This window comes from Dromiciops gliroides, chromosome 1 (genome assembly GCF_019393635.1).
Source record: "Dromiciops gliroides isolate mDroGli1 chromosome 1, mDroGli1.pri, whole genome shotgun sequence".
NCBI classification, from domain to species: domain Eukaryota; kingdom Metazoa; phylum Chordata; class Mammalia; order Microbiotheria; family Microbiotheriidae; genus Dromiciops; species Dromiciops gliroides.
In genome coordinates, this window is record NC_057861.1 from 663,066,158 (window position 1) to 663,078,589 (window position 12,432).

Below are 12,432 nucleotides of genomic sequence, written 5' to 3' on the forward strand. Positions count from 1 at the left end.
GGAATTGTCTTATGGCATTGCTTGAAGGTATTTGGAGGGGTCTTGGGGAGAACTCAGACAAGTCACTGCTTTTTCTCTATCATCTTGGCTCTGCCCCCTATACCTTTTTTCAAATGAGGATATCAGGTCAGAAATGTTAACTGTGATACCCAGGGTCACATCTAGATAATCCAGGGGATTAGAATGCTAAAGTAGGAAATCAAAAGATAATTGGAATAATAGACAAGTTTGGCCTTAGAAGAGAAAATAAAGCAGGGCAGAGAATTCTCAAGTGAGTTAAAACAAGACCTGGAGCTAACTGTGTATTAGATGATGAGGTTCTTGAAAAATTCAGTCTTAAACTGAAGAAAGTAGGGAAAACCAACAAAAAGTGGTACACAGACCTCTGTTCTGCTCCTGGCATTTCTCCTAGAGTTGTCAAGTAGCAGAAACAATATTGACTGCTCCATAGCCTTTTCTGAAGCTATAATGGCTCTCAGGTTGATGACCATTTTTCAGGTGAATTATCAGCTGATTAAAGGTGACTCTGGGGGGCAGCTAGGTGGCACAGTGGATAAAGCACCAGCCCTGGATTCAGGAGTACCTGAGTTCAAATCTGGCCTCAGACACTTGACACTTACTAGCTGTGTGACCCTGGGCAAGTCACATAACCCCCATTGCCCTGCAAAAAAAAAAAGTGACTGGCTAGAATCCTGCTGGCATTGACTAAGAGATCCTCCACCCTTATAATTGTCACATGCTGTCATATTTCCCTTTCCTTTGTAGAGATAGATAATGGAGGCATTCTTGAACTCCCATTGGATAACCTTTCCTTGCTATATAATCTGTAAATTTTGTCAGCTTCTGAATAAGTAGTGGAACCCCTGCTTTGTTAATCTCAGCTGGAATAGAATTAGTGTCCAGTACATTGCCTTATGAGAGGAGCCTAATCACATTCAAAACCTCTTCTTCATTTGCATATTTGACTATAAAGTGATTGACTTCAACCTGAGAGATAAAGTCAATTGCTTCAGCACTGATTGATGATGGTCTCTTGAGAATACTATGGGGTTGTTCACCCCACCTCTCCAGAAACCTATCTTAAGCACTAATCAATGTGGCTCCATCAGTACTGAGTAGTTAAGATGCACTATCTTTGGCCCATAAATAGCCTTCAGGGCATTGTAAATAGACTTTGGATTGTTGTTATCAGCATAAAACTGAACTTCATCTGCCTTCTTGCTGAGCCAATAATCATTCACTTGCACTTTACTTTTGATTCAGTTAAACACTGCCTTATTAAAGACAGACAAAATATTTTGATGGGAAACTATGGAATTCTCTTTTATCATGTAGCAGCTTCTGAATTTCCACACCTTTTCTATTGATCCAATCTTGATGTTTAAGTGTTTTGAGCCAGATGAGTAAATGTGGTGCTGTACACCAAATTTCTGAAAGTTGCTCCCACCTTTTCGGCTTCACTGTTGCCAATTATGTATGTTGGCCCAGCTTTCCCTTTGCATGCTCACAGAAGTGCTCTAATCTTTTGAATTACATCTTATGGGAGCTGTATTGCTTTGGGGCCACCGCTCATGTTGAATGCAAATGTTTACTAGAAAGAAGATATGTCTATGATTGATGCAGCACCCTTTGACACACATCACCTTTATTACTCTCAGAGCCTTGCTATCTCTTCTCCTTACAATGGAAGTGTATTGAAGGTCAATGTTTGCTATGAGGGTGCCTCCATGAAATGATATGTGTTTAGGTAAAGGGAAGACAGGGGTAGTGATGAGAAGTTCAGGAGATACACAGGTCTTTCACTAGTAAGTGATCATTGTTGTTGCTGCTTCTGACTCTATTCTTCCCAAGGCCTCCCTGCCATGTCTGCCTATTCTGACATTAAAATCACACAGATTTACAAATGTATCCTCTTTTGGCACATTGATGATTAAGGTTTCAAGTTCTTTATAAAATTTTTCTTTGACCTCATCAGGTTTCACCATGGTGGGAGCATATGCACTGATCTTTGTGGCATGGTGCTTTCCTGAAAAGGACATTCACATTATCATGAATCTGTCATTCACTTCTTTTGGTAAGCATGGAAACATATTGAATAGATTAGTTTTGATTCCAAAATCTATGCCAGCTTCATGGCCCTACTAATTATTATGGCCACTCCAGAAAAAAATAAAACAGATATTCATCTCTGACTTCAATAAGATGGCTTTCATTTGCTCAGCTTGTTCCCTGAGGGATGCTATTTGAATGTGATACTTGCTGAGTGCTCCTACGAGAGTTGTTCATCTTGCAATCTACTAGATTTTGTATTGTCCCAAGTACCAATGGTGAGTAGAATCATGTTTGCAAAATTTTTTGTGCAGTTTTGGGGTGTGTGTATGTATGCATGTGTATATGTGTGTGTTGTCCACAAGGTAGATTCCATCCCTGCAGTGACAAGAAGGCTGAGGCTGGATAAAGCACACAATTTTTAAGACTCCTTTGCTTTGTTTTCTCTTTTTAATCAGAAGATTATTTTATAATTTTTCCAGTTATATGTATAGATAGTTTTAGAAAAGTTTATCAGTACCCCAGGTTTTGGGTAATGTACAATGCATTCTCACTTTCCCAGTCACTGATGGAGTAAAGAAAGGCTGTGTGCTTGCCCCCATTCTTCTTTTTAGCATGATGTTTTCTATGATGTTGTCAGATACTTTCAAAGAGAGCAAAAACAGCCTCAATCTAAGTTACTGTACTGATGATAAATTATTTAAATTGAAAAGGCTACAAGACAAGACTAAAGTGGAGGGAAAATTGGTGCAGGATATTTTCTTCTCAGATGATTGTGTACTTTACAGAGCATCTGATGCTGAGATGCAAGAGTATGGATCAATGCTCTGACACTTGTGCTAATTTTCACCTGACAATCAACACCAAGAAAATAAAGTTTTCCACCAGCCAACACCAAACCATACATACATAGAACCACTAGGTAAAGCAAATAGATAAATTTTGAATGTGTTGGATATTTTTACTTACCTTGGCAGTATACTTCCCAAGGATGTCCACATATGTGATGAGGTTAATATGCAAATTTCCAGAGCTATTTAAGCATTTGAGAGGCCACAAAACAAAGTGTGGGAAGGAAGAGTTATTAGGTAGCCATTATGCTGACTTCATTGTTGTATGCCTGTGAACCTTGGACAGTTTACCAACACCATGCATGAAAGTGTTTTGTTTTGTTTTCTTTTTTCCCCTTTTAACTTGTCTTAGGAAGATTCTGAAGGTCATCTAGGAAGATAAGTGATAATACACCTAGGTGCTTTTTCAATCTGAGCTCCCAAGCATTCAAAATATACAGAAAAGAGTACAATTCTGATGAGCTGTTAATGTTGTTTGAATGCCAAAAATGTATTTCTATAAAAGACAATTTTATGAAAAACTAATACAAGGTAAGCATTCACATTGAAGTCAGAGGAAGCAATACAAGGACATGCTCAAGGTCTCTCTGAAGAACTTTGGAATTGATTGTGAGACATGGGAGGCACTGATACAGAACCATTCAAAATGGCATGTCTGCATCAAAGAAAGTGCTGTACTCCATGAGGAAGGCTGAATTGCAGTGGCTTAAAAGAAATACCAGATAGGCAAGTTTAGAGACATCTCCACTCCAAATGTTTGTGTGGACTATATGTTCCTGACTTATAGTAGAACCTTCCCAGCTTTGTAATGGCCTGATCAGCCACAGTTGTGCACATCGTACCTTAAACTCAATATAGTGATGTCATTTTGGTCTTCCTCAAGAATGAAGGACTACATCCATATGTATGTCTACAAAGATACAAATATATATGTGTATATGTGTATCTATCTACCTATCATCTATCCATCTATCTATTTTACTATGTGCTAGGCAATGTGCTAAGCATTTAACAATTATAAGTTAATTTGATCCTAACAGAAACCCTTGGAAGTATGTGCTATTATTATCCCCATTTTACAGGTTAAGAAACTCAGACAAGTGGAGGTTAAATGATTTGACCAAGGTTATACAGCTAGTAAGTGTCTTATTTTGGATTTGAATTCAGTACTTTCTGACTCTAGAAACATTGGACCATTCAGATACCATTTTGCATTTGTTAAACAAATGTAGACAAAATTAAAAGAATTTAATGGGAAAATGGAATTTTTCTTCACTAGAGGGCTCCTCTCTTACTTTTTAGGGAAGTGATTAAAAATTATAATAAGAGCCATTACATAACCGATATATGGTCAAAGAATATTAACATTCAACTTTTGGAGGAAATCATCCCTTATCAAACAAAAATAGCACATTGTTCACATACAAGTTTGTTCAACAATTTTCTCAATAGTAGTCATCTATTTTATGTCTAGTTTTTGATTAAAGACATGTTTGTCCTTCATACGGGAAGAGGACCAAAATGATATCATGATTCTGGAGTTAAGATACAATGTGTTCAGGGGCGGCTAGGTGGTGCAGTGGATAAAGCTCCGGCCCTGGATTCAGGAGTTCCTGAGTTCAAATCCGGCCTCAGACACTTGACACTTACTAGCTGTGTGACCTTGGGCAAGTCACTTAAGCCCCATTGCCCTGCAAAAAGAAAAAAAGATACAATGTGTTCCACTGTGGGTGATGAGTCCAAAATAGGCTGAGAAGGCTCTATCCCATGTTAGGCAGAAATAATCCATCTGAACTTTTGGGACAGAGATGTCTATAGATTTGTGCAGCTCTTTTTTTAGCCATTACAATTCCTCTTTGCTCATTGTGTCTCTCATGTCTCACAAGCAATACTGAAGTTCTTCAGAGAAACCATAAGAGTGAATTTGTATCTCTTCTTCTTAACTCCATTGCTTTCTGTGAGTTCTTCCTATTGTAATCTTTTACTTAAGTGTTTGTTTGGCAATTGGACTGTGTGTCCAGCCCATCAGAATTGTGCTCTTTGCAGCAGACTTTGAGAGAGGACTTCAGGGGCTATTAACTTGTCTTGCCAGATAATCATCATAATTTTCTTAAGACAATTCAAATAGAAGCAGTTTAATTTTTTGGCATGATGCTGACAAACTTTCCAGGTTTCGTAGGAATACAACAATGGAGTCAGCACAATAGTCTGGAGACCTTCAGTTTGGTAGGCAGCATAATATATCTTTTCTTGACACATTCTTTTGTGGCCTCCCAAATGTTTCCCTAGCTCTGGCAATTTGTGTGCCAATCTCATAATCTATGTGGAGATCCCTGGAAAGTAGACTGCCAAGGTAATCGAACATATCCACAGTATTCAAAATGTGTCCATTTGCTTTACCTGATGGTTCCATGTATAGATGGCATGGTGCTGGCTGGTAGAGAACATTTGTTTTCTCGGTGTCAATTGTCAGGCAACAATTAATACAAGTGGCAGAGCATTTATCCATAATCTGTTGCATCTCAGCCTTAAAGGCTCTGTTGAGTGCATAATCATCTGAGAATACAATATCTTGCACCAAGTCTCTTTCCATTTTAGATTTGACTTGTAGCCTTTTCATGTTAAATAATTTACCATAAATAAAGGAGCTGATCTCAATACTATTTTGACATTGAAGACATCTGACATCACAGAAAACATCATGATAAAAAACATGGGGGCAAGCACACAGTCCTGCTTTACATTGGCAACTATGAAATTGTGAGAGCATCATCCTTTATGCAGAACCAGTGCAAACATGCCACCATGAAACTGGTATACAATACTGATGAACTTCTTTGGACAACCAAATTTTGCCCTGATCTTCCATAAGTCCTCATGACTAACATTATCAAAAGCCTTCATCATGTCACTGAATGTTATAAATGGACCTCTGTTCTGCTCCTGGTAGTTTTCCTGGAGTTTCATGGCAGCAAAGACCATGATGACTGTTCCTTAGACCTTTCTGAAGCCTCACTGTCTCTCAGGCAGTTGACCATCTTCCTAGTGAAGGATTAGCTGAATAAGGAAGACTATGGTAATAATATTGAGAGCAACAATTAAAAGATAATATCCCTTGTGAATGCCACAGAACAACCTGTTTCTTTTTCCTTTACAGAAATGGACCAGGGAGACAACCTTGAATGTGTGGGGAATAATTTCCCCTTGTCATATAACTGGGAAATGTTCCATCAGCTTTTATTATAAGCAGTGAAATCCCTTCCTTGTAAATCTCAACTGAAATAGAATCATCACCAGGTACTTTGTCATATGAGAGGAGACTAATGGCATTCAAGACTCTTCTTTATTTGGGTGTTTGGTTAGAAAGGGAATGACTTCAACCTGAGGAATAAGGGCAATGGTTTCCACATTGGTTGATAATGATTCATCTAGTACACTATGCAAATGTTCAGCCCATTTCTCTAGAATGATGTCTTTATCACTGATGAGTATGGCTTCATCATTTATGAGTAACTGAGATGCATCAGAGATCTTTGGCCTTTAAATAGCCTTCAGGGCATTGTAAATGCACTTTGGCTTATTGTTATCAGCAAAAAAACTGAATCTCATCTGCCTTCTTACTGAGTCAAGAATTTTGCATCTTTCTAAGATTAGAGAGATTATAGAACTAATGCTGATATAAAATATTTTGGGGGGTTTTGAGTGGGCAACAAATAGTATTTTTTTTCTTGCTGCCATTAAAATCATTCTACTATAGGGGGCAGCTAGGTGGCGCAGTGGAAAAAGCACTGGCCCTGGATTCAGGCGGACCTGAGTTCAAATCCAGCCTCAGACACTTTACACTAAGTAGCTGTGTGACCCTGCACAAGTCACTGAACCCTCATTGCCCTGCAAAAAAAATCATTCTAGTATAATTCCAACAGAATAATCTGACATCTAGAGTAAATAGCATGATTTAGTATCTTATTGCTTAATTTATAATTGTTTTCCAGAACATTGGACTAATCTGCAGTTCAAAGAGAAGTGAATGCTGGTCTTCTGATAGACACACTGACATTTAAATTTCCTATCTTTTCCATTAGTGCCACTTTGACATGTGTGAGGTCATATATTAGAGTTTTAAAATGTGCATTTCTATAATTACCAGTGATTTCAAGATTTTTTTTGATAGTTGTTGGCTGTCTATATTCTTTGGGAAACTATAATTTTTGATTACTTGTTCATGGAGACATGGTTCTTGAATTTAGATTTTAAAAACCAGTATCTTATAAAATGTTTATTACAGAAATCTGAATGTTTTCTTCCAATTCTTTTCATGGTTATTTTTAGTATTTAAAATTATATGACAGAAACTATCAATTTTGTCTTTTATAATTTGCATTATTCTGTCTTCTTATACATTCTCACCACATTGAAGTGACAGTAGAGGTTCTTAAAGAAAGTATGGCTCATTCAAGGGGAAATTTATTTTGAGTGCCTTATTTGTAAATCCTTTTCACGTTCTCTGTTTTACATAATAAACACATTCATTCTACTCTAACTTTAAGCCTTGTTACATGGAAGTTGACAATCCTTTAAGAAAATGATAAAAGTCACATTCTGAGAGAACTAGGATTTCTCTTAGAGAAGAAAAGCATAAGGTATGGAGAGTATTGAACAGTGAGAAACTTCTAAAATTGTATCTCACTTCCGTGAATGAAGATATTTGCAACAATCTGCCATACACAATCATAAACATCAGCCAAATCTCTTCATCAGGGAATACTTCCTTGGCATTTTGTACCTTCTCATCTTCCTTACTTTCAATATATCTATTGCCAATTCCTATTGTTTCCTCCTTTTATAAAAAAAAAAATCTTAAATTTGTTGCTTCTTTTCCATCTTTATATGGCTGAACCTGCATGTGGTTAAGTAAATAAATCCTTTGTCTAGTATAACTGATTTATGTAAATGTAGCTTCATAAGCTTTCACTCTGACTCTCCCATCTTTGAAAACCTCTGGTGCCTGCTTATAAACAGAATAATCACCTGATTCATAAAATTTCTATTAGTCATTTTCCTGTTTGTGTCATACTTATAGCTGTATGTCTTCACAGAAAAAACAGAGAATGTATTTATATTATATTTCTCAATACCTGTGATACATCTGTAGTAACAAGACATGATAAAAACAAAATTAAAATTCAATTCAGCTAAATTTATTAAAAGTACTTAAAATATCCAAGGCAAGGAAACTGAGGCCATTCTTTGACTCATAAACTCAGACATTTCTTAACCTTTAGAGAGCATTTGCTGTCACATGATCCAGTTTTCTGGGCTTTTAAAAATACTAACAAAACAAATCTGGAATGGAAAGATGACATGATATAAATAAGATTTTACAGTTTGCGAATGACTAGAAACAAGGTCTTGATTCTCTTTCTATTTTTCTCTCTTACTCAACCGATTTAGTTTGACAGAATTTTTTGGGGGGTGGGGGAACTCAGTCTTTGTTATTTGGCATTATTTGTCCATTTAAATACTCAATTCTTTTTTTTTTTTAATCTGGCATAGGGTAGATCCAGAAATTTTATTTGAATCCTAGTAAAGTCATGGAAGTAATTAAATTTCTAGTCCAGACTTTATAGATACACACCTTACACATATTATTAATAAAAGCTTATTTGTTATGTAAAATATAACAAGATTCCCTAGTAATAAGCATCTCCTGGTCAAAGATCTCTTCTTGGGGACAGCTATATGGTACAGTGGATAAAACACTGGCCCTGGATTCAGGAGGACCTTAATTCAAATCTAGCCTCAGACATTTGACACTTACTAGCTCTGTGACCCTAGGCAAGTCACTTAACCCTCACTACTCCACAAAAACAAACAAACAATAACAAAAAAAAAAAACAAACGACAACAAAAAAGAGATCTCTTCTTCCAGAATGAATTGTTACAGGTTATTTATCTCCTTATCTGTAGGAGTTACAGTGTTAAGAAAAAAAAATCGTTTATCATTGCTTTGTCTTCTTAGTTACACAACTTGTTCCCTGTCTTGAATATACAAACAGAAATAATTATAACTGGAGATAATGCAGATGTTTATTCAGCTACAGTGTAACTAGTTCATCTCAACATAAATGGGAATGTTAAATACATGTTTAAAGTATAATAAATTGTTTTCTAACTTTCAAGGGAAAAAATCTGCTTGCAATCTCAGATGAGTGATATATTCCATTTTTAACTATTTAAAAACCTATATAGAGGGATAAAATATTGTGTGTTATTAGGTTTAATGGGGCAATGATTTACGTTCTATTACAGGATAAAAGATAAACAAAGCTATTATATTGCTATGTGTCTACTTAGATTTCATCATCATCATATGCATTCATTTTTTATATCTGCAAATATATTTTTATGAACAGAGATAGAGTTGTAAAATTCTAGAATTTCTTCACTAAAGCTTTCATTTTTAATAGAAAAAATTATTCAGAAAGTAAGATTTGGGGCAGCTAGGTAGTGTGGTGAATAAAGCACTGGTACTGGATTCAGGAGGACCTGAGTTCAAATCCTACCTCGGACATTTGACACTTAGTGTGTAACCCTGGGCAAGTCACTTAACCCTCATTGCCCTGACAAAAAAAGTAAGATCCAAATGATTCCTTATGCAAATCTTAAGTGTTCATCTGGATTATGTAAGCCAGGAAGGCCTTATAAAAATCCACATGATTTTTCTTCTTACAGCAGTAAAGGAGGATGCTGGACACCTGTGGAAATAAATATAAAGTCATTAATTCAAGCATTTCATTCAATTTTATGCCGTTAAATTTAAATATGTTGTCCTTTGGACCACATTTAAGAAACCAATACTTCATATAGAGAGAAAAGTAGTTCTTAATTGTATTAAATCTGTTTTTCTTATATTTGTACAATTCCATAGAGCTATTATTCAGAAATGTCTTACATTTTGGTTTTGCATTAACCATTTATACTGTATTCTGATGTCTCTGTTGAGTGGCACATTTCTTCAAATACTGACTTATGCAATATGAACAGAGTGTATGCTGTCTTCCTGTCCACATATCACTTATGCAAATGATAGAAGTAGTTACATTTATGAAAACAACACTCGGTAATATGATATGTATTATCATATGAAATGCAATACTCAAGAAATGGAACATCTTATAAATAACAATATGTATCTAGGAGAAATAAACTGAATTAACTATTTAAAAGTTATATCAGTCAAAAATAAATTTTTTTAGTTAAAATGACAGCCAAATATTCTGTACACATAAACACAGTCTTAGAGATTATTTTTTAAGTTTAGAGACTAAATTTGCTAGCCATAGAAATATCATATTACATATCAAAGGCTATGGGTTTCTAATAGCAGTATTGTTATAGTGTATGCATGAAAGAGACACAGAGATACACATACACATAGAGACAGAGACAGACAGAGACAGATATAGAGAAAGAGACAGATTAGATAGATAGAGATGGAGAGATACATAGATCTAGCTATCGCTCTCATACACGCACTCTAATAATACTCTTATTAGAAACCTGTGTTCTTTGATATGTAATATATTTTCCATTTCTACCAAATTTGTCTCAAAATGTAAAAAAAAAACTCTATGATTGTGTTTATGTGAACAAAATATTTGTCATTTAAATTATTTTTTAAAATGTTTTGTTATCATAAAAGTATTTTAGTATTTCCCATTTACATATGAAGATAGTTTTCAACATTTATTTTCATAAGATTTTTAGATAAAAATTTTTCTCCCCCCCTTACCTCCCACCTCCCCAAGACAGAAAGCAATTTGATATAGGTTATATATGTTCAATCATATTAAACATATTTCTATGTTAGTCATACTGTGAAAGAAGAATCAGAACACAAGGGAAAAACCTCAAAAAATTTATAAAAGCAGCCCAAAAGCAGAAACAATATGGTTCAATCTGCATTGAGAATCCACAGTTTTTCTGGGTATGGAAACAATTTTCTATCATGAGTTCATTGGAATTGTCTTGGATCATTGCATGTCTGAGAAGAGCCAAGTCTATCACAGTTGATCATCACTTAATATTGTTGTTACTGTGTATGATGTTCTGGTTCTGTTCAATTCACAAGCATCACTGCACTTAATTCTTTCCAGGTTTTTCTGAAGTTGTCCTTCTCATCATTTCTTACAGGACAATAGAATTCCATTACATTCATATACCACAACTAGTTCAGCCATTCCCCATTTGATGGGCATTCCCTTGATTTCCAATTCTTTGCCACCACAAAGAGAGCAGCTATAAATATTTTTGTACATGTGAGTCCCTCTCCCTTTTTCATGATCTCTTTGAGATACAGACCTAGTAGTGATATTACTAGGTCAGAGGGTATGCACAATCCCATATCCCTTTGGGCATAATTCCAAAATGTTCTCCAGAATGGTTGGATCAGTTTACAACTCCATCAACAATGCATTAGTGTTTGAATTTTTCCACAGCTTATCCAACATTTATTATTTTCCTTTTTTGTCATATTAGTTAATCTGATAGGTGTGAGGTGGTACCTCAGAGTTGTTTTAATTTGTATTTCTCTAATCAGTAGTGATTTAGAACATTTTTTTCACATGGCAATAGAGAGATTTTATTTCTTCATCTGGAAACTACCTGTTCATATCCTTTGACCATTTCTCAACTGTGGTATGACTTTCATTCTTATGAATTTGATTTAGTCACCAATATATTTTAGAAATGAGGCCTTTATCAGAAATACTGGCTTTAAATTTTTTCCCCAGGTTTCTGCTTCCCTTCTAATTTTGGTTGGGCAATGAGGGTTAAGTGACTTGCCCATGGTCACACAGCTAGTATTCCCTTCTAATTTTGGGTGCATTGCTTCTGTTTATACAAAACATTTTTAATTTAATGTAACCAAAATCATCCATTTTACATTTCATAATATTCTCTATCTCTGCTTTGGTCATTAATTGCTCTTCTCTCCATAGAGCTGAGAGGTAAACTATTCCTTCCTCTCCTAACTAACCTATGGTATCACCCTTTAAGTCTAAATCGTGTACCCATTTTGACCTTGTTTTAGTATATGGTGTAAGATGTTGGTCTATGCCCAGTTTTGCCATACTGTTTTCCAGTTTTCCCAGCACTTTTTGTCAAATATTGAGTTTCAATCCCAGAAACTGGAGTCTTTGGGTTTATCAAACAGTAGATTACTGTAGTCATTTACTACTGTATCTCCTGTTCCTACCCTATTCCATTGATCCACCACTCTATTTCTTAGCCAGTACCAAATAGTTTTGATGACTGCCACTTTATATTATAGCTTCAGATTTGGTACAGCTAACCCACCTTCCTATGCATTTTTTCATTAGTTCCCTTGATATTATTGACCTTTGTTCTTCCAGATTAATTTTTTTATTATTTCTTCTAGCTTTATGAAATAATTTTAAGGCATTGTGATTGTTACAACAATTAATAAGTAAGTGAATTTAGGTAGAATTGTCATTTTTATTGAATTAGCTTA